This window comes from Schistocerca nitens, chromosome 4 (assembly GCF_023898315.1).
Source record: "Schistocerca nitens isolate TAMUIC-IGC-003100 chromosome 4, iqSchNite1.1, whole genome shotgun sequence".
Classification (NCBI taxonomy): Eukaryota; Metazoa; Arthropoda; class Insecta; order Orthoptera; family Acrididae; genus Schistocerca; species Schistocerca nitens.
The window spans coordinates 442,888,510-442,910,356 of NC_064617.1; positions in this window are offsets into that span (position 1 = coordinate 442,888,510).

Consider the following 21,847-nt stretch of genomic DNA (forward strand, 5'->3'; position numbering starts at 1 on the left):
CTTAGACCCCTGGGACGTTCAGCGGGTCACATAATAATAGGTATATGCCATTGCTACCAGACAAGCATTTACAGCATCTCCTAGGCACAAAGATCTATGTTATGCAAGATATAGGAATTGGTCAACTGAAGAAAGAAAGCTGAGCTAGACATGTTCTTTTTGTAATGGTTCCCTAGACAGATGCTTTAAAATATTATGCTTTACATTATGAAATAATTTCAAGTTCTTAATTAATATTATACGTAGATTTTAGTACTTTATCCATCTGCAGCAACTCTAGGTACACATACTGAAAAAAATCAGCAACCAGTTGCACAAGAGAAATTTTATTTCTTTCTCAGTTTCAGGTGCTATACACTAGGTTCCTGAAACCAGTAAAGAAATAAAATTTCCTTATGTGCAATTGGTTGCTGATATATTCAACAAATATGTATTAATTGATGTTATTCTACGTCACGGACCAAGTTTTAAAAAATATAAAACCTGTTGGCCAGTCCGCAATCAATTTTTAATGTGTCCACCATAATTTCTTATTACCAGGAAGACATGCGGAATTACTTGCCTCAGCGAACTTGTGAGCGCGGCGGTCAGTAATTAACGCAACACGTTTTCTTTTCTCGACCATTTTCGATTGAAAAATACAGAATTTGTTACGGGACATCGTGGAATATTTGTGCTTCTTCCTTATGAACTCATGCTCATAAATTAAGGATAATTGCAGAATGTGGTGCCACACAACGTGGCACTACACAAAACTGGCGCTAATAGCATAGGCACATTGGGAACACACACGACACAGATCTGTAAGTCCACGGCATTGGTGATAATATCAGAAAACTGTCCCGAAACACATGTGCTACAAAACGCCACTGTTTCCTGTACCCCTACATCAATATGGGATATGATCACCATGCATACGTACAAAGGCCGCACAACGGGTTGGTACACTCTGGATCAGGTGGTCGAGCAGCTGCTGGGGTATAGCCTCCCATTCTTGCACCAGTGCCCGTAGGAGCTCCTGAAGTGTCCTAGGGGTTTCAAGACGTGCAGCGATACGTCGACCGAGATCATCCCAGACGTGTTCGATGAGGTTTATGTCTGTAAAACAGGCAGACCACTTCATTCGCCTGATATCTTCGGTTTCAAGGTACTCCTCCAAGATGGCAGCCGTGCGTTATCATCCATCAGGAGGAAGGGGGGACCCACTGCACCCCTGAAAAGGCGGACATACTGGTGCAAAATGACGTCCCGATACACCTGACCTGTTACAGTTATTCTGTCAAAGACATGCATGGGTGTACGTGCACCCATCATAATCCCACCCCACACCATCAAACCACGACCTCCAAGGTCCCTTTCAAGGACATTTAGAGGTTGATATCTGGTTCCTGGTTCACGCCAGATGAAAACCCGGTGAGAATCACTGTTCAGACTATACCAGGACTCGTCTGTGAACATAACCTGGGACCATTGTTCCAATGACCATGTACTGTGTTCTTGACACAAGGCTTTACGGGCTCTCCTGTCACCAGGGGTCAGTGGAATGTATCTCGCAAGTCTCCGGGCGAATAAACTATGTCTGCTCAGTCGTCGGAGGACTGTGTGTCTGGAGACATCTGTTCCAGTGGCTGCGGTAAGTTCCCGAGCAAGGCTACCTGCAGTACTCCGTGGCCGTCTGCGGGCACTGATGGTGAGATATCGGTCTTCTGCTGGTGTTGTACACTGTGGACGTCCCGTACTGTAGCGCCTGGACACATTTTCCTGTCTGCTGGAATCGTTGCCATAATCTTGAGATCACACTTTGTGGCACACGGAGGGCTCATGCTACGACCTGCTGTGTGCGACCTGCCTCCAGTCGCCGCAGTATTCTACCCCTCATAACATCAATATGTATTCTGTGAGCCTTTTTCAACACACAGTCAGCATTAGCACGTCTGAAAACGTCTGCACACTTACTCGTTCAACCGTACTCTGACATGCACCAACACACCTCTGCGTATGAGGACTGCTGCCAGCGCCACCTAGCGACGACCGCAGGTCAAATGCACCACATGGTCATACCCAGAAGTGATTTAAGCCCGCAAACCGCCCACCAGAGCGTTGCTTCACACTGTATCAGCGTCATCTTTAATTAATGAGCATGAGTGCAGTTTCATGAAGTTCCAATAGATAGCGGTGCTCTACGCAGGATTAACAATGACATCTGTAAGGCAAGTCGATTACAAGCACTAACGTGTCATTGAGTTTATTTTGGCGGCATACCAGAGAGTCATAGATATTCATAGATACTTGCAGAACGTCTAGAGAGACTTGGCAGAGATGGAAAGCACGAGAAGTTGTCGGATGAGGCCTCTGTCATCATCGCAACAAGATCGCGTCAACCTGTCCGGTCTCCCGCGTGCCGGCAGGCCACACACACACAGCTGTAACCTCTGCAATGTTGGAAAGTCCGGACACTCTCATTCTTGGTGAAAGGCAGACACAATCAAACATCACAACGACGAGACAAGGCCCCACACAAGTCTGCGCACTCGAGAGGAGCTCACAAAATTTTACTCGATTGTCCTTCCTCATCCATCGTACAGCCCGGATCTCGCATCTTCCGTCTTCCATTTGCTTGGCCCAATGAAACATGCACTCCACTGGAAGCAGTACGTGGATGATCGGGGGGTTATCGATGCAGCAAGGCGTTGGATCCGACGTCGACGAGTAGAGTAGTACCATGCGGGCACATGGGACAACTCAGTAAGCACCTTACTGGGGTAAAGCCGTCGGTTGAACGGAGATTATGTAGAAAAACGGGATTATGCGGCCAAAAGAGTGGGTTTATTGGAATCCTGAATAAAACCTGATGCAACAATCCCTTTGACGTGGCCTATCTGCTGATATCGAGTATCCATTCTCTTGCACTTTTGAAGCCCATAAACAGAGATAACTAACTCTTTTTGGTCTGAAAATAGCTATACCAAAATAATGATTGTATCATGACCATTCCACTGATGACGAAAAATACGACTGTCATTCTGCTGGTTGAATGTGGCTCCACTAAGAGCGACGTTCATGATGCCATGTGACCAATGTGATCTCTAGTAGGTGACTTAGTTTCAGAAGAAAATAGAAATACAATGCCTGACAAAAAAGTGAAGCACCTAGAAGACACGTAACTTCATGCAGTTAAAAAATATCATCGGAAGAAAGCAAACGATAACAGCTACAATTCTCTGTGACAGGTAGAACCACTACCAGAGCTCATTGGTACTATTTGTGTTTAGTGTTGTTACCAGATCTTATAGAGTCTATAATGGGCGTATACAGCGGCAGGTGTTGCGGGATCATTGTGAAGGGCGTGGAAATGGTGTTTACTTGTGCGATATAACATTATCAGCTTACGACAGAGTTCGAATGTGTCAAATCGCGGAATATAGAGATCTGAGCGACATTCGAATGCGACAGTGGCCCTGTGGACGACTCCATGGGAATGTGAGGGCTCGCATAATGGTTGTCAGGTCTTTAGTGTACCACGTCTGGCCATCACATGGGAGGATCGGCGTAATGTGCCCAAAGCTGGACGTGATCGCATCACATATTCACCTATCAGCCGAGAAGAGAGCTAGACTCGCGGCAGGATCCCGTACCATTAGTCGAAGACTAGCAAGAGCTGTACTTTGGATTTTCCGTTCCCCGCCTGGACTACCGTAAACACGACACGTGGTTGCGTGTAGAGTGGTGCCGTGACCGAAGCATGGAATGCTGACGAATGAATTGTGTACTACCACGAACGACATCATTGGCGAGTATGGCGGCGGCCTTTGGAAAGTTGGCATTCATGCATTGCTTCGATAAAGCACAGTGGTGCGAGGGGCCATCGGGTATGACTTCGTCACGGCTGATATTTGTGGAAAGTACTCTGACGGCACAATAGTAGTACCAAGCAGACATCCGTTTACCCATCTGTTACCTCTTTTGTGACGGTATCAGGGTGCCATTCTTGAACAGGACGTGCTTGTCTGCACATGGAAAGCGTCTCTATGAACTACATGATATTGAGATATTTCCGTGAACAGCAAGAGCCACAGATCCCGACAGAATACGTGTGGGACCAGCTTGGATGTCAATTCCGTTTCAGTGCCGGTATTCAGGACACACAGACCAATTACAATAGTTGTGGACCAGGTTGCCTCAGGAGGGAATACAACGGCCTTATGTCACCCTACCCAGCAGCGTCAGTGCGTGCTTACAGGCCGAAGGGGTGCAAATTTATACTGACAATTGGGGTCATACTGTTAAGTTCTTTGTAAACTTGATTCGATCACTGAAATTACATCACATGGACTCTCAATCTGTAAAGTTTCATTTCGTTTACTCCTCGCTTTCTTGGTATTTACTTTCCTTGTCAGGCAATATACTTTTTTCTTGTAACTGCACATTTCAAAAAATTTTTGCATATGCTCACATGATCGGCTGTGTAGTTCCATACACTGGTAGTGTGCTTGAAAACGCCATGGAATATGGGTTCCCCTTCGATCGTAGATAATATAAATGAGACTTTGTAACCTCCCGATTATATTCGTTTCTTTCTGAAACACAGCCCAGCTACATATTACCAACATTATGAAGTCACAAATTGTTATTCAACTTAAAGTCGCATGATAACCTTTGATTAAACAGAACCTAATATGAACAAAACTGTAACTAAAATGAATGCAACTTGTCTTTGTGTTAAATGTTCAACGGAAGTACACAGTTACCTAGCCCTAATCAAAATCTCCACTTAGCTCCCCTTTTGACAAAAATGTCGCAGATGGTTTAATAGCCGTGTTAGAAAAGCGCTACACAAAAAAGAGCACTTCATCTCAGATTGAAAATAAGTAAAAACCTAGCTGTCAAACAAAAGCCGAACGAAGCGAAAATGAACGTAAGGAAAGCAACGAGAGAAGGGTTCAATGATTTTGAAAGTAAGACGTTGTAACCGACCTGAGTACAAACCCTAAGAGATTTTGGTTGCATGTAAAATCAGTAAGTGGGGTCAAAATAATCTATTAATTTTCTCAGCGACAACATCGGCACCTAAACGGAATAAAACAGAGAGAAGGCCGAAATACTGAATTCGGTCTCCCTATGTTGTTTCACCGCGGAAGTTGGTAACCCTATCGCTCCTTTAAATCGTTGTGCGAACGTCAAAATGGCAGTTACTGAGATAACCAATCGCAGATTTGAAAAGCAGCTACAATCGCTCAGCAATGGAAAAGCGTCACGACCAGAAGAGATACCATACCTATAAGATTCTATAAAGATCATACGAAAGGACTTGCTCTCCTTCTAGCAGTAATTTGTTGCAAATCGCTTGAGACGAAAGGTACATAACGACTGCAAAAAAAAGGCAGGTCATTCCCGTTTATAAGAAAGGTCGTAAGGCAGATCCACACGTTTATAGACCTACATCGTTGACGTCAATCTGTTGTAGAATAATGGAACATGTTTTACGATAAAGAATTATGACGTTTTTGGAAATCTACAAGATCAACATGGATTCCGCAAACAGACATCATGCGAAAACACGCGTAGTGACAGCGCGGTTTAAGGTGCCATGTCACGGAATGCGTGGTTCTCCCACCGGAGGTTCGAGTCCTCCCTCGGGCATGGATGTGTGTGTTGTTCTACGCATAAGTTAGTTTAAGTAGTGTGTAAGTCTAGGGACCGATGACCTCAGCAATTTGATCCCTCAGGAATTCACACAGATTTGAACATCGTGCGAAATTCTGCTCGTTCTGTTCCTCCACGAGATGCACAGCGCAGTGGACGGCGACGCTAAGGTTCATGCCGTGTTCCTTGATATCGGTAAGGCATTTGACACCGTCTCGCATTGCAATTTAATGAAAAAAATACGAGCTTACGAAGTCTCGTAGCAGACTTGCGAATGGATTCAAGACTTTCTTGCTGATAGAACTCAACACGTTGCTCTTAACGGGACAAAATCGTCAGCTGTAAAGGTAATATCCGAAGTACCACAATGAAGAGTTATAGCAACTTTGCTGTTCACAGTATATATAAATGACCTAGTAGAAAGCGTCGGATGCTCTTTAAGGCTATTCGCAGATGATGCAGTTGTCTATACCAAAGCAGAAGATACTAAGAATTTGCAGAACGGCCTGCAGAGAACTGATTAATGGTGCAGGCTCTGGCAGTTAATCCTGAACGTACACTCTTTAACATAAAACTCGACCGGTGGCCGGCCGCTGCAGAGGCTAAGTCGGTGACGATCGCGACATGGGACAAATAAACTGGCCAACTCGCTAATTCTCTAAGTCCGGCTATCTTCACAATCTGGCAACTCTGTAGACTGCAGCACTTGCTGGAGGAAGTCTTGTACCATATACAGGGTGTTTCAAAAATGCATATTTCTTCATTCTCATGGTAATCATGACATTCTATATGTATGCTGCAAAAGATTGCACGTGGACACATTCGACATCGAGGCGCAAAGTGTTTGATATTTTACATTATATTCAGTTAAAATAATCTTTCGATGTATTTTTACTTCGTTTGTATCTTGAGATGATTATGAACGTTACGAAAAATTATCTCACATGCTTTATGCTGAACGAGAAACACTGAACATCCGGTTTGCTTTCCCTGTGTTGTACCGATATAATGTCGGCGTCAACACCCTTTTTCCACGCCGGAAGCTGAAACCTAATTCATTCTGGATTAATGATAATCGAATGCCTCAAATGTACACATAGCCCACAGGGCGACGTCAGAAACTATCAGGGAAGAACGCCGCATAAAAACCAAACGTGCGCGCGCGTCTCCCCACTGAAGAACCGTATCGGACAATCACGACAAGCATTTCGCTAAAGAGCTGTCTCGTAAGAGAGCTGAGAATTGGCGGCGTCGTAGAAAGTATTTGTCAGCACTGTGAGAGTGCATTTACTTCCGGGTGTAGCACGGCATTAGGTCGCTAAATTCAAATGGTTCAAATGGCTCTGAGCACTATGGGACTCAACTTCTGAGGTCATTAGTCCCGTAGAACGTAGAACTAGTTAAACCTAACTAACCTAAGGACATCACACACATCCATGCCCGAGGAAGGATTCGAACCTGCGACCGTTGCGGTCCCACGGTTCCAGACTGTAGCGCCTTTAACCGCTTGGCCACCCCGGCCGGCCGCTAAATTCACTTGGAATTCGTTTTTCACATGGTAGACTCATACGATATAATGCACTGTAAGATGAGACACTTAGAAAGTATATTTAATTTCTGGACTCCAAGAACGCCATTCTTGACATAAGTAACACCTATTTGTGTGTTTAATGTTGCGTTTTGAGGCTCAGGCAATATCGCAATGACTATAGTCCACCAGTTGCCGCCAGTGTGTCGTTAGCTCAGCGATTGCTTTATGCGTTGCGATGCTGGTGCTATATGAAATGGCAGTTCCAATCTCGGTGAAGCCCGCTGAACACAACGTTTTATTTTCCATTTCAACTGATGGAGTTGCAAACTGATAAATCTGAAGAATGCCTTTACACATAAATCTTCTTGCAATTTCGACTTAGTAAATTATGTTAATATCATGAATGTCTGTTTTGCAAATGCCAAGGTGCTTCACTGTAAAATAGATTCCGAAAAGATTCAAACCTAGTTCCAACGATTCGAATTTGAGCTTTGTTTGTCATATAGGTCTAACATATCAGGAGGTTGTTTATGAAGTGAACATGTAGACAAATATAGTTCCTCTCTTCTATGTTTTGCAATAGCATTTAACTGTAGACGTTTGCTGACACCGGCGTTAGCAATTCCTTTCCATTCTATGAAACCTCAAAATCGATAACTTTCTCTGGTTTAAATCTGATGAACTTAACTATCACTTCCGATCAACGTTAAATACTTCCTGAATTCATACATGGAACTCCAAATGTGCAGTGTTCCTGCACTGCTACAGAGCATGCATTGGAAGCTATTTACACAGTTTATCACATAGACTTACCATAAGGAATGAAACAAAAACTGTAATACACTTTACACCACAGTCGCTCACTCTGGCTTGACGAAAACATCCGAATATTGGCCAAAAGTTGCACAAACAATGAACTTTGAAAGAAAAAGAAAGAGGTATGAGGTATTTATAAATTCATCGAATGTAGTGACGTGGTTTAATTTCGTCTAAGTCTGTCAAATTAATTTCGGACCATACGCAGCTCTTCCCGATTAATGTAATACAGTCATGGACTGTGTGGCTGGTCCCGGCGGAGGTTCGAGTCCTCCCTTGGGCATGGGTGTGTGTGTTTGTCCTTAGGATAATTTAGATTACGTAGTGTGTAAGCTTAGGGACTGATGACCTTAGCAGCAAAGTCCCATAAGATATCACACAAATTTGAACATTTTTGAATGTAATACAGTACCAATCTACTAATCAGGGCGTCGGTCTATGTTACTTTCGAGCGTGAATGGAAATCGTAGAAATCTTCTATGGAGCAACATTTAATAATAATAAAGCGTTTTAATAATAATAATAATAATAAAGCGTATCAAAAGCGATGAGCGGTAGCAGGCGCTTTCGATAAAGAACGGGAGAGTGCTGCGCCGCTGCTGTCGCCACGGCCGCTGCCAGTAGCCAGCAAATGGATCCCGGAGCTTTGCCGCATGCGACGTCCAGAGGAGGACACTCTGCAAGAAATCTGCCGCAAAATGGTTACTGGATAAAAGTTTGTTATCGGTGTGATAGAAAGTGAAATAGATTGAATCTGCATTACCATTACATTCATGTCTTCAGCATTAAGTTGGAAGAGGCTATAAAAATTTTTACCCCAGCTAGTTTCGATCCACAGACATTGTAGACAAAAACAAAGCCTGGTACCGCTGTACCGCGGGCGTAAACAGTGTATGGTTTCTCTTACAGGGTGTTTCAAAAATGACCGGTATATTTGAAACGGCAATAAAAACTAAACGAGCAGCGATAGAAATACACCGTTTGTTGCAATATGCTTGGGACAACAGTACATTTTCAGGCAGACAAACTTTCGAAATTACAGTAGTTACAATTTTCAACAACAGATTGCGCTGCAAGTGATGTGAAAGATATAGAAGACAACGCAGTCTGTGGGTGCGCCATTCTGTACGTCGTCTTTCTGCTGTAAGCGTGTGCTGTTCACAACGTGCAAGTGTGCTGTAGACAATATGGTTTATTTCTTAGAACAGAGGATTTTTCTGGTGTTGGAATTCCACCGCCTAGAACACAGTGTTGTTGCAACAAGACGAAGTTTTCAACGGAGGTTTAATGTAACCAAAGGACCGAAAAGCGATACAATAAAGGATCTGTTTGAAAAATTTCAAGAAAAGGGTAGTTGCTGGTTCACATCATGTTGACATGATGTGAACCAGCAACTACCCTTTTCTTAGAACACGACTCAAGCAGGTCCTCAAGTAGTTACCAAGGCACTGCTGCGTTCTGTTCCCTGACATTGCGCTGATGACGGTTAATGTAGATAGTTCTGATTATGAAATACAAAACATATTGCACGTTAGTTCCTAGGATCGTAATATTAAATTTGCATATTAGATGGCACTTGTACATGACGACTAACCAGATCACTCATCAATATAAAAAGACAGTATTATGACAATTTAGCAGGATTATTCAACATGAATTCTGAAATTGGGTGACTGACCGCAAAGGTGCTAAACGTCGCCAAGAATATACGAAGTCTCAATCGCACTAATAATATGAAGATCGTCTTCGACAGCTCGCCACTTTCACATTGCTATCTCCACCCCACTCCAGACAGCCCTCGGTGGAGCTGCACTAAGTTGCCGATGTAATTGAAGGCCTTCAAACCGACAACAGACCACAGATTGAAAAATACAAGCTAATTCTCTTGCAGCGTAAGCTTATTTTAATTAAACCTCAGTGATTGTCCTGTTCAAAAAAGTAAAATGTTACACACTGTTGACGTCAAACGGACATTATCTACGTTCTGTCTTGTGTCCTACTCATCTATATTATCAGGTGTACTACCAAAATTATTAGATATAATGGTTGCTAATGTAAAGCGTATTACCAGATGGTGAGTTCACAACAATATTGTTGCAAAAATAAAACACAAGTTCGCAAAAGTGCAGTTGTGCATTTTCGTACGTTTTCACCTCCAGATCTACCACACTAGTGCATACTAACAAACTTGGTCATTGTCCCTGTAATTTTTGCCCTCTTATTTCAGACCGAGTTGATGAACAAAGTAAAATTCTTGACTCTCATAGATGCTTCGAATATGTACAGTAATTTTATCAGTAATTTTGATGTGACTCAAGATTAGTGAGGTCTACGATCATGGCAACTCCTGCCAGTTTGCTAGGACACACTTACATGTGACAGGTAGCACCTGATTTAAAACTTACCGAAAGGAATTGATAAGACACATCTTTTGCAGCAAACCTGGAACTGCTTTCGGAGGCAACTACCGTTTTACAAAGTCACTACTTTACAACTATGATGCCAAGGAATTCCTGCATAAACTCAGTCATTGCCATAATTGCGGCTGCAGTAGATAACTGATAACTCACAATGTGAAGGATGAGACAAGGGATAGATTCTGCATGAAATGACTTTGTACTCACAAAATATTACTAGCTTAATAAGATATCATCAGAGGGAATATTCATAGTATTTCATACAGATGACAAGAAAATGCCAGGCGAATTTAGCAGGATAAATCAGTCCCACAGCTGCAAATCATTGTTATGCCAACAGCGTTGCCAAAGGATGCCTACAACATTGCAGTCTGGACCACACTGACAGCAAGAAGAACGTGTTTTCGTAGCCTGAATATTTCATGATAGGATCCAGACATCCAATTTGTCGCGAGAGAGTCTGCTCTTCAAATTTTAGATATGTGGTGTGGCCATGTGCCTACATTTTAGTAAAAACCCCCTGACTGTTATTCCCATTTGTGTGATTCTGATGAAGAGAAAGCTGTACCATGGGTTATCTATATGTCTACTGAAAGCAAGCGACATAACGTAATAGCAGGAAGCCTGTCATATACTTTCAGATAAGGCTTCCTGAGCGTCAGATATATATGATATTAGCATCCTTACCCCATCAAAAAGGATTTCTTGTTATTGAATTTTATATACATTTTACTACTGAAGGCCTCAGGTTTCTGGCTTCCCACATAGCAAACAATGGCTACCACTCTCGCTGTCGCATTTCATAACGTAATTCCTTCAGTATCATCTGGTTTAACTTCGACTATAGTTCGTTATTCTTAAACATATGCCTTTATTTAAAAAACTACAAGAGTCATCTCTAGGTAATGTTCACTGCCGGATTACTCAAGAAGCTTTTCGAATAGAAGCGAAAATCGTTTAGCGGATGAGAATTTTATTTCGTGGTACACCTCAGAACGAAAGAAACAAAATAACAGTAAGAGCAGCAGGCTCATTATATCGAGCGTGGGCACCGTCAACGCAGCGCCATGAATTTGGCCATATTCCTCCGAATTTACTTCCTGATAGCCCAAAGGCGCTGTACTTCAAAAATATCAACCTATTCGCACGGGAATTACTATCCACATGTAATTGCTAGAATATCTTGCTACGTCAGGTATCAGGTATCTGTTATCAGACGCTCGATCTGAGCTGTTGATTTTTATTGAACCACCCTGCTGTGTTTAGGAAATTGATCAGAGCAACTGGTTGAGTTTATTATTTTGGTATAACGTATGAAAACCCACTTTTCCCACTTATCCTAAATAGTCCACGATTGGGTTGAGAGCAAGGTAGATAGTGTGCATTATGGATAGAATGGGAGTGAGTATTGAAAAGAATTTATTAGAATCACAGGAAGGCAATGATGTATCGATATGCAGTGACATGAGAGTTTTCTGAGGTAAAGGTCTGTCTCTGACATTGGAGGGAAGGGGGCTAGGTTTGTCTGTATTCTTACGTTAAGCTCATTGAGTAGAAAAGCGCGGGCAGATTTCATTGTGTGGTGGGAAGAAGACAGCCGGGAGTTTCAAGTTTCAAATGCTTGAAATTCTGGAGCCTTGATTGGTCAGGATGCACACCACTCTCGCCGTAGGCAGGGGGAGAGAGGTAGCGTGGTAAGAGAAACGCACTTGCCAGGGGACGACAGAAGCAGCCGGATGGACTGAGGAAGTGGCGGAGCAAAATGCTCTCCGCAAAGGGAAAGGGAATGAGTTATTTAAGGCTCTAATGTTCCACCTTACGTGGTAACATTCTCTTTCAGAGTATATTTAATTTAATATAATATTTTTGAGGGAACCAAATTGTTTATAGACAGGTAAAAGATAGGCAAATGTGAGAATACTATGTCGCGACCGCGAAGAGTAACTTGAAAGTTAACAGAATTTGATATTTCGATTGAGCAATTCGGTGAACAGTAAAGTGTTAGAATTCAATTGTAAAGCAGGTACGACACAAATAAGATACATGTGACGAGCTATTATAGTCTAAAGACCTGGCACTCACCACATGGGGCTGATGAAGAAAATTATGAAGAGTGGATGACTGAGTGCTAGGAACCATTAGTTTATAAGTAGGAATGTGTTGATTTACCATAATTCTTTTTAGTAATGGTCAATTTAAATTGATGATTCTGGTTAGTTTGTTTCAAAATCTGATCTAGAAGTGTAGGAAAATATTATCTCGTGGCTTTAACTAATCAAGCTGCTAACAGAAATTCATGGTAGAATGTAATGCTCTTAATTTTGATCTGAAACAATTAGTTTTCAAAGAAGCCATTTGTAGCTTGCGTGTGTTTTAATTTGTAATTTGACGAGTTTCTGAAATTCATGGATAAAGGCAAGGTTGCTAAGTTAATATGAAAGAATAAGAAGTCATCTTTTGTGGAATGAGTCAGTAGAAATTTACGTGTGAAGCTGATTTTTAGAACAACTGGATTTGAAAGATACGTGGGAATAACTGAGATCGCTTTCCTGAATTAAAAAAAGGGGAAACAGCATAACAGTAATTCGTCTTGCCATGCTATCCACGGTATACACGGACTGTAAGTACTGTGAAAAGTTCTGTGTGTGTATCTATGTATCTTTTGGAGGGGAGGCTTTGGATGATATATTATTTAATGATGCCGACATATAATTAGGAAATCAGTCTAGGTAACTTGTGGAGGGAATTTTTTCAGTTGAAATAACGTGCCGCGAACGAATATTAGGGGAACGTAAATTTCTGGAATCGCGACCGCGTGAACTTTCCAGCCACGCGGGACTTAGTTAACATCGAGGCACGTCAATAAATGAGAGGTTTGATTGAAGAAGTTAGACTTTTTCTAGTACTGGTCCGCGTGGAGATACGATCATTGCTTTGCCCAATGGTAATAAGAGTGATAGTGTGTTGCTGTGACATTATGAATCAAGCATTGTGGGCTATCCTCCATTCCTTCCGGTGGGTGAGAAACCATAGGAAGTAAAATATCTTTATATGTGCTGTTACTAGATCAGCTGTTAGGAAATTTTATGTATGCTACTGGTAATACCGTTATTATGTTTTGAGAGATGAAAGTAAGACAGAATGAAAAGAAATAGCTTACAGAACGGAGGAGGAGTTACTTTGCAGGCCCAGTTACGCTTCCTATTACTTACGTATTTTCTTTAAACACAGGCGGGTGATTAACAGTGTACCAAACTTGGGGTTAATACTACAAAATTAAACATTTATCCGTTCCGCGTACATTTGTTTATTTATTTCTTTGAGTAATGAATTTAATTAGTAATTGTTATGTGTAAGAATCACGTAGTGACACATTTAATAAGAATACACATGGACCATTTAGCATTAGTAGGTTTCCGGAACACTTTAGGACCTCGCAACTGGATTGCTCGAAGGCGTCGGGGAAATGATAAGGCTAAATTCATCGAGAGATTGTAATGATCGTTTATCTGCCACCATGTAGTCTCTATATTTTCCCACAGAGTTTTTGAATTCCTTGACCCAGGTAGTAACGACCTCGTAACCTCCGCCCACATATTTCCGCGGGCCGTTGCGGACGAGCGGTTCTAGGCGCTTCAGTCTGGGATCGCGCGACCGCTACGGTCGCAGTTTCGAATCCTGCCTCGGGTATGGATGTTTATGATGTCCTTAGGTTAGTTAGGTTTAAGTAGTTCCAAGTTCTATGGGATTGATGACCTCAGATATTAAGCCCCATAGAGCTCAGAGCCATTTTTGAACCACATATTTTCAGTGGGGTTGAGGTCTGGTGATTTTGGCACGAAAGGAAGAAGTTTTATTCTCTGCTGACCTTGGAACCAGTTCTGGACGGCTCTGCTATTATGAATCGGGCTATGGTCCTGTAAAATAATGATCATCCATTAACTTAGAAATTAAATATTTCTAACTAATACTATGAATTTCCATACTGTGAAAAAATTCGACAACTGCATTGGCTGTGTAGTCTAAGCTACAGGTTTATAAATTATTCGGAGGATTCCACATTGCAAAATCCTTTGCTGATAGCTGTTGAGAAAAACCTACATTGACAAGGGGAGGGTGCTGGGACGGGGATCAGAATATAGCTTAAGGCGTCAGTTGTAAGACGCAGGTAGGACTTCTTTCACAATATGCCGTCCTCCTATGCTTTAGTAATGATGACGTGGGGTGAAAGTTGTTCAATACAGTGCAGCAGTCTGCTGAACTGTTGGACTCTGTTGCATGGTTGTAAATCTAATCTGCTTCGCTTATTCAAAACGATTGCTAGCCTTCACTATACAATTCTTTTTTCTATCTTTCCACTGACAAAGATATATAAAAGAAAGAAATGTGTTTTATAGCGAGATATTCTCTACGAATATTACACGTGCCCGTTCGCTCAATGTGTTGCATTTACTGCAGGAGACCGTGGCCGCTGACGTCGCCTGTTCACACCTCGTGTCAAAGCGGCATGCACTCGGAGTAAACGAATACAGTTGACATAAACAGCTGATTTCATGAATGTTAGTGAAATAAGTCATCCCTTCATATTACTGAGAACTAAATACCACTACCAGTGCGTATCTTTATGTAATACTCATTGCTCAAGAACAATTCGTGTATGCAGCGTTGCTGTTATGACTAAGATAATAAACTTTGTAAAACGTAACCCAATTCATATATTTGCATGCGCCTACGGAATATTAAACATGAAAACAATTTGTTTCTTTGTCATATAATTTTTAATCAAGGCAATGCAGGCAGTTTTCAGCTGATATCAAAATTGAATGTAAAGGAGGAATAAAGAAAAAGATTTACGAGAAACAAATCTCGTGAACAACTGTGTACTATCTTGGAAACGTGCTGGTGCGGCTATCTCACAATTTCAAAGGAAGAGAAAACCATCCTGTCCACTTTCCGAGGACGATATTTCCTGACAGAAAGCACACTAGGGTGAACGGCTTTAGGTTGAGACACCAGGAACCACAAACTACGTCACCAGTACGTTCACTCTCCGATTCCTAGACCCGTCAGCAGGCATTTCCCATGTCAAAGAGGATGGCAGAAACGAGCGCGAACGACCTGGGATTAGGTGATACAGACCTCGCCTCTCCTGTTTGACCCATGCCAGGGGGTGAGGAAATACACTTACGAAACGTTGAACACATTTTAATTTTACAAGTGGACATTACTGCGCATTTATATTCTAAGTTTCGAGAAGTGACATGGAGAAAAAGAGTGTATACCTTGGGGGATATGTTATAGTTGATGATTGCAATGTTAGTGAAGTACTGTAAAGTATATTTTATCTTATGCTTAACTTTAAAAGAAAAATCAGCCAAGGCATTCAACAGTGAAAAGTACAGCATGCCTCCAAGAAACATACGAATATCGTACAACATTAAGAAAAGGAAATATAGATCGGTTTATTGGGGCACGCTTATTAGGGAACAAAAGAAGAATAACTAAATCAGTTACCGGTTTGTATGTGCTGCTAGTTAAAAGAGAAGAAATGAACTGACAAAGAAATAATTCCTTCATTGATATAGGAATGGTTCGAAATGGAAGGTATAATATTACTATTACAAAAAACTTGCCTGGACTGAGTTGATTGTTTCCAATTTTTTAATACATTAGAGCCCAATAACAAATACAAATGGAATAAAATAGAAATATAAAGTATGGAAATGAGTATGGACGTCCTTTGTCTACATATCTGCTTCGAATACAGGGTATTAAAAACAAGTAATCCACATTTCAAGAGCTGATAGTATGGACAGAAACAAGACAAACATATTCACTAAACAAGAGCAATGAGTCTGAAATCAATATCTTAAGAGCAATGAGCACTTCTTCACTTTTACTACTGTGAAACACATCTGTTGTTCTACTCAAAACACTTCTCTTGTACTGAAGAAGTGCGTGTAGCTCCTACAATATGCAGGTTGTCTTCTTTTAGTCCATACTACCAACTCGCAAAGTATGGAATACCACTTTCCTTAACACCGTATATATATATATATATATATATATATATATATATATATATATATATATATATATATTACAGAAGCAATACAAGCGACGGAACAGAAAATATTCATTTGTGAAAAGATACGCTGCATCACATTTGTTAACAATTTCCTAATAGTTCCACATTTAGACAGAATAAACAACATTTTGCAGGTATTATCCGAAAATCGAGTGAAGAATAACATTGGAATGTGAGAACAACAACAAATGGTAATGGTAATGAGAAAAAGTAATAAATAAATGAACACAGCAATAAAAACTGATGGCATTAAAAGTACAGCACTTGAGGACCAGAATGAGAGAGAAATAGATGCTTAACAAAACTAAAGCGAAGAACAGCGATGACAAACCATTTATGTTTACGAATAATATTCTTTGAAGTAAACATACAACTGATAGAAATATACACTCCTGGAAATGGAAACAGAACACATTGACACCGGTGTGTCAGACCCACCATACTTGCTCCGGACACTGCGAGAGGGCTGTACAACCAATGATCACACGCAAGGCACAGCGAACACACCAGGAACCGCGGTGTTGGCCGTCGAATGGCGCTAGCTGCGCAGCATTTGTGCACCGCCGCCGTCAGTGTCAGCCAGTTTGCCGTGGCATACGGACCTCCATCGCAGTCTTTAACACTGGTAGCATGCCGCGACAGCGTGGACGTGCACCGTATGTGCAGTTGACGGACTTTGAGCGAGGGCGTATAGTGGGCATGCGGGAGGCCGGGTGGACGTACCGCCGAATTGCTCAACACGTGGGGCGTGAGGTCTCCACAGTACATCGCCAGTGGTCGGCGGAAGGTGCACGTGCCCGTCGAGCTGGGACCGGACCGCAGCGACGCACGGATGCACGCCAAGACCGTAGGATCCTACGCAGTGCCGTAGGGGACCGCACCGCCACTTCCCAGCAAATTAGGGACACTGTTGCTCCTGGGGTATCGGCGAGGACCATGAAGCTGGGCTACGGTCCCGCACACCGTTAGGCCGTCTTCCGCTCACGCCCCAACATCGTGCAACCCGCCTCCAGTGGTGACGCGACAGGCGTGAATGGAGGGATGAATGGAGACGTGTCGTCTTCAGCGATGAGAGTCGCTTCTGCCTTGGTGCCAATGATGGTCGTATGCGTGTTTGGCGCCGTGCAGGTGAGCGCCACAATCAGGACTGCATACGACCGAGGCACACAGGGCCAACACCCGGCATCATGGTGTGGGGAGCGATCTCCTACACTGGCCGTACACCACTGGTGATCGTCGAGGGGACACTGAATAGTGCACGGTACATCCAAACCGTCATCGAACCCATCGTTCTACCATTCCTAGACCGGCAAGGGAACTTGCTGTTCCAACAGGACAATGCACGTCCGCATGTATCCCGTGCCACCCAACGTGCTCTAGAAGGTGTAAGTCAACTACCCTGGCCAGCAAGATCTCCGGATCTGTCCCCCATTGAGCATGTTTGGGACTGGATGAAGCGTCGTCTCACGCGGTCTGCACGTCCAGCACGAACGCTGGTCCAACTGAGGCGCCAGGTGGAAATGGCATGGCAAGCCGTTCCACAGGACTACATCCAGCATCTCTACGATCGTCTCCATGGGAGAATAGCAGCCTGCATTGCTGCGAAAGGTGGATATACACTGTACTAGTGCCGACATTGTGCATGCTCTGTTGCCTGTGTCTATGTGCCTGTGGTTCTGTCAGTGTGATCATGTGATGTATCTGACCCCAGGAATGTGTCAATAAAGTTTCCCCTTCCTGGGACAATGAATTCACGGTGTTCTTATTTCAATTTCCAGGAGTGTAGAAACACACTGCAAAATGGATGATGTGGAGCACTCTTTTCTTTGGAAGTGAAAGATGGGATCTGAAAAAATAAAGTATGGTCCTCGTACAGGTCACAGGATACTGAATGTAGGGGAAAGTGACCAAAACAAGGTAAAATGAGATAGAAACGAATCGCAGAGTCGTATAAGAATTAACTGTGGAGAGAAGCCTAAGAAGAGAAAATGTAATGGCTCGAAGCATTGCCCTCGTGGGCGGTATAACAAACGCTATAAACACTTGCGTGTTAATGCAAATATTCACAAATTCAACGGTCACATTTATTTATCAGATGAGGGATGAACTACTAAAATCATGATATAGGGAATTGTTTATATTTATTATTTTGTGCCTACTACAAATGTAAAGTCACTAACAGCATAAACTGATAACTTTATGGAGAAAATTTCGTGTCTTACTTGAACAGGGGCGTCGCTACAGGAAGAAAATATTTTATCATCCGAAAAGATTACTCTACTCCAGTCGAAGTCGATATATTCTGCTTAAAAACCCATGCGGTCAGCCCTCCGATAAATCGGTTAATTGCTGCTTTATAACAGCTCTCCGACAATATAATCCGACGTCTTTCAGTCTCCTCGTAACAGTCTTTCCGCTGCCGGGAAACTGAGATAGTTCTTTCAGGGGACGGCTACTGAGGAATGGATAAGCACATATATTCACCAAAACACGTTAATCTTTTGCTGCGGTAGACACACGGAGCCGTCCACTTCCTCTTTTCCGCCCTATATAGACCCTTTCCTTGTATCCTTTCCGTGATGACTGGGTGTTGTGTGCTGTCCTTAGGTTAGTTAGGTTTAAGTAGTTCTAAGTTCTAGGGGACTGATGACCATAGATGTTAAGTCCCATAGTGCTCAGAGCCATTTGGACCATTGGACCTTGTATCCTTTCCACCAGCGTCTAGGTGTTCTTGCCGGTACTCCACACTTTTCTCCAGGTTCTGATGCCGAGTAGCTGCCATCCTCAAGCAGTGCAACCACACACACCCTACTCTCTCGATTCCACTGCCACTGCATTGTGACAGTAGCCCTTGTGACGCTTCTACGCGTTTTATAAAGAGAACCATTTACAACTCAGTGGAGAAAGAAAGACTGACAAAATAAAAGAATATCTTTATTCAGTTATCTGTCACACACAAATATAAACTTCGTTAAAATGCTTTGTCAAGGATCGCTATTAAGAAAGAAACGACAGTCAATAGGCAAGATATTAAACGTAGGCTTTGTTTGATAGTCCTGTGCTGATGCTAACCCTCGATGGGGGGGGGGGGGGGGGGGATAGGCACAGCGGTCTGCATCATGAGTTCCATGCAAATACACAAAAAACAACTCAAAAAAGGTTCGAACAACTACTTTCATGCAGATACAAGCATTTGGAATCTGTTCACGTTTAGGGGCCAAACAAGATGATAATATCATGGAAACAATTATCAGGCTACTTAGTATATAATAGAGCACACACTTTTCAAGGAGGAAACGTGTGAAGACACAGACTTCCTCGTTATCCATATGTGCGGCATATCTTTCGTGTTAACGAAACGCAGTGGTAGCACACTGGACTCTCATTCGGGAGGACAACGGTTCAATCCCGTGTCCGCCCATCCTGATTTAGGTTTTCCGTGATTTCCCTAAATCGCTCCAGGCAAAAGCTGGGATGGTTCCTTTGAAAAGGCACAGCCGACTTCCAGCCCCTTCCTTCCCTAATCCGATGAGACCGATGACCTCGCTGTTTGGTCTCTTCCCCCCAAACAACCCAACCCAACCACCCTCTCCAAGACTCGCCCAAGCCTCCGTCCTGTTAACAAAAGTAATATACCGCTTTACTTCTTCTCAAATCTCAGATGCAATGAATGCAATGAGGAATAGAATATTTGTTGACTGCATCTCTTCTTGCTTCCATCCCGACTAACATACTTCTTCATTCTCATGGTAATCATGACATTCAATATGTATGCTGCAAAAGATTGCACGTGGACACATTCGATATCGAGGTGTAAAGTGTTTGATATTTTACATTATATTCAGTTAAAATAATCTTTCGATGTATTTTTACTTCGTTTGTATTTTGAGATGATTATGAACGTTACGGCAAACTATCTCACATGCTTTATGCTGAACGAGAAATCATCCGGTTTGCTTTCCCTGCGTTGTAATGATATAATGTCGGCGTCAAAAGCCTTATTCCAAGCAGGAAGCTGAAACCTAATTCATTCTGGATTAATGATAATTGAATGCCTCAAATGTATAGAAAGCCCACAGGGCGACGTCAGAAACTATCAGGGTAGAACGCCGCATAAAAACCAAACGTGAGCGCGCGTCTCCCCTCTGAAGAACCGTATCGGACAATCACGACAAGCATTTCGCTAAAGAGCTGCCTCGTAAGAGAGCTAAGAATTGGCAGCGTCGTAGAAAGTATTTGTCAACACTGTGAGAGTGCATTTACTTCCGGGTGTAGCACGGCATTACGTCGCTAAATTCACTTGGAATTCGTTTTTCACATGGAAGACTCATACGATATACTGCACTGTAAGATGAGACACTTAGAAAGTATATTTAATTTCTGGACTCGAAGAACGCCATTCTTGACATAAGTAACACCTATTTCTGTGTTTAATGTTGCGTTTTGAGGCTCAGACAATATCGCAATGACTATAGTCCGCCAGTTGCCGCCAGTGTGTCGTTAGCTCAGCGATTCCTTTATGCGTTGCGATGCTGGTGCTATATGAAATGGCAGTTCCAATCTCGGTGAAGGCCGCTGAACACAACGTTTTATTTTCCATTTCAACTGATGGAGTTGCAAACTGATAAATCTGAAGAATGCCTTTACACATAAATCTTCTTGCAATTTCGACTTAGTAAATTATGTTAATATCATGAATGTCTGTTTTGCAAATGCCAAGGTGCTTCACTGTAAAATATTTTACGAAAAGGTTCAGACCTACTATCAACGATTCGAATTTGAGCTTCGTTTGTCATATAGCTCTAATATGTCAGGAGATTGTTTATGAAGCGAACATGTAGATAAATATAGTTCTTCTCTTCTGTGTTTTGCAATAGCATTTAACTGTAGACGTTTGCTGACACCGGCGTTAGCAATTCCTTTCCATTCTATGAAACCTCAAAATCGATAACTTTTTCTGGTTTAAATCTGATGACCTTAACTATCACTTACGATCAACGTTAAATACTTCCTGAATCCATACATGGAACTCCAAATATGCAGTGTTCCTGCACTGCTACAGAGCATGCATTGGAAGCTATTTACACAGTTTATCGCATAGACTTGCCATAATGAATGAAACAAAAACTGTAATACACTTTACACCACAGTCACTCACTCTGGCTTGACGAAAACATCCGAATATTGGCCAAACGTTGCACAAACAATGGACTTTGAAAGGAAAAGAAAGAGGTATGAATCATTTATAAATTCATCGTATGTAGTGAGGTGGTTTAATTTCGTCTAAGTCTGTCAAATTAATTTCGGACCATACGCAGCTCTTCCCGATTAATGTAATACAGTCATGGGGTA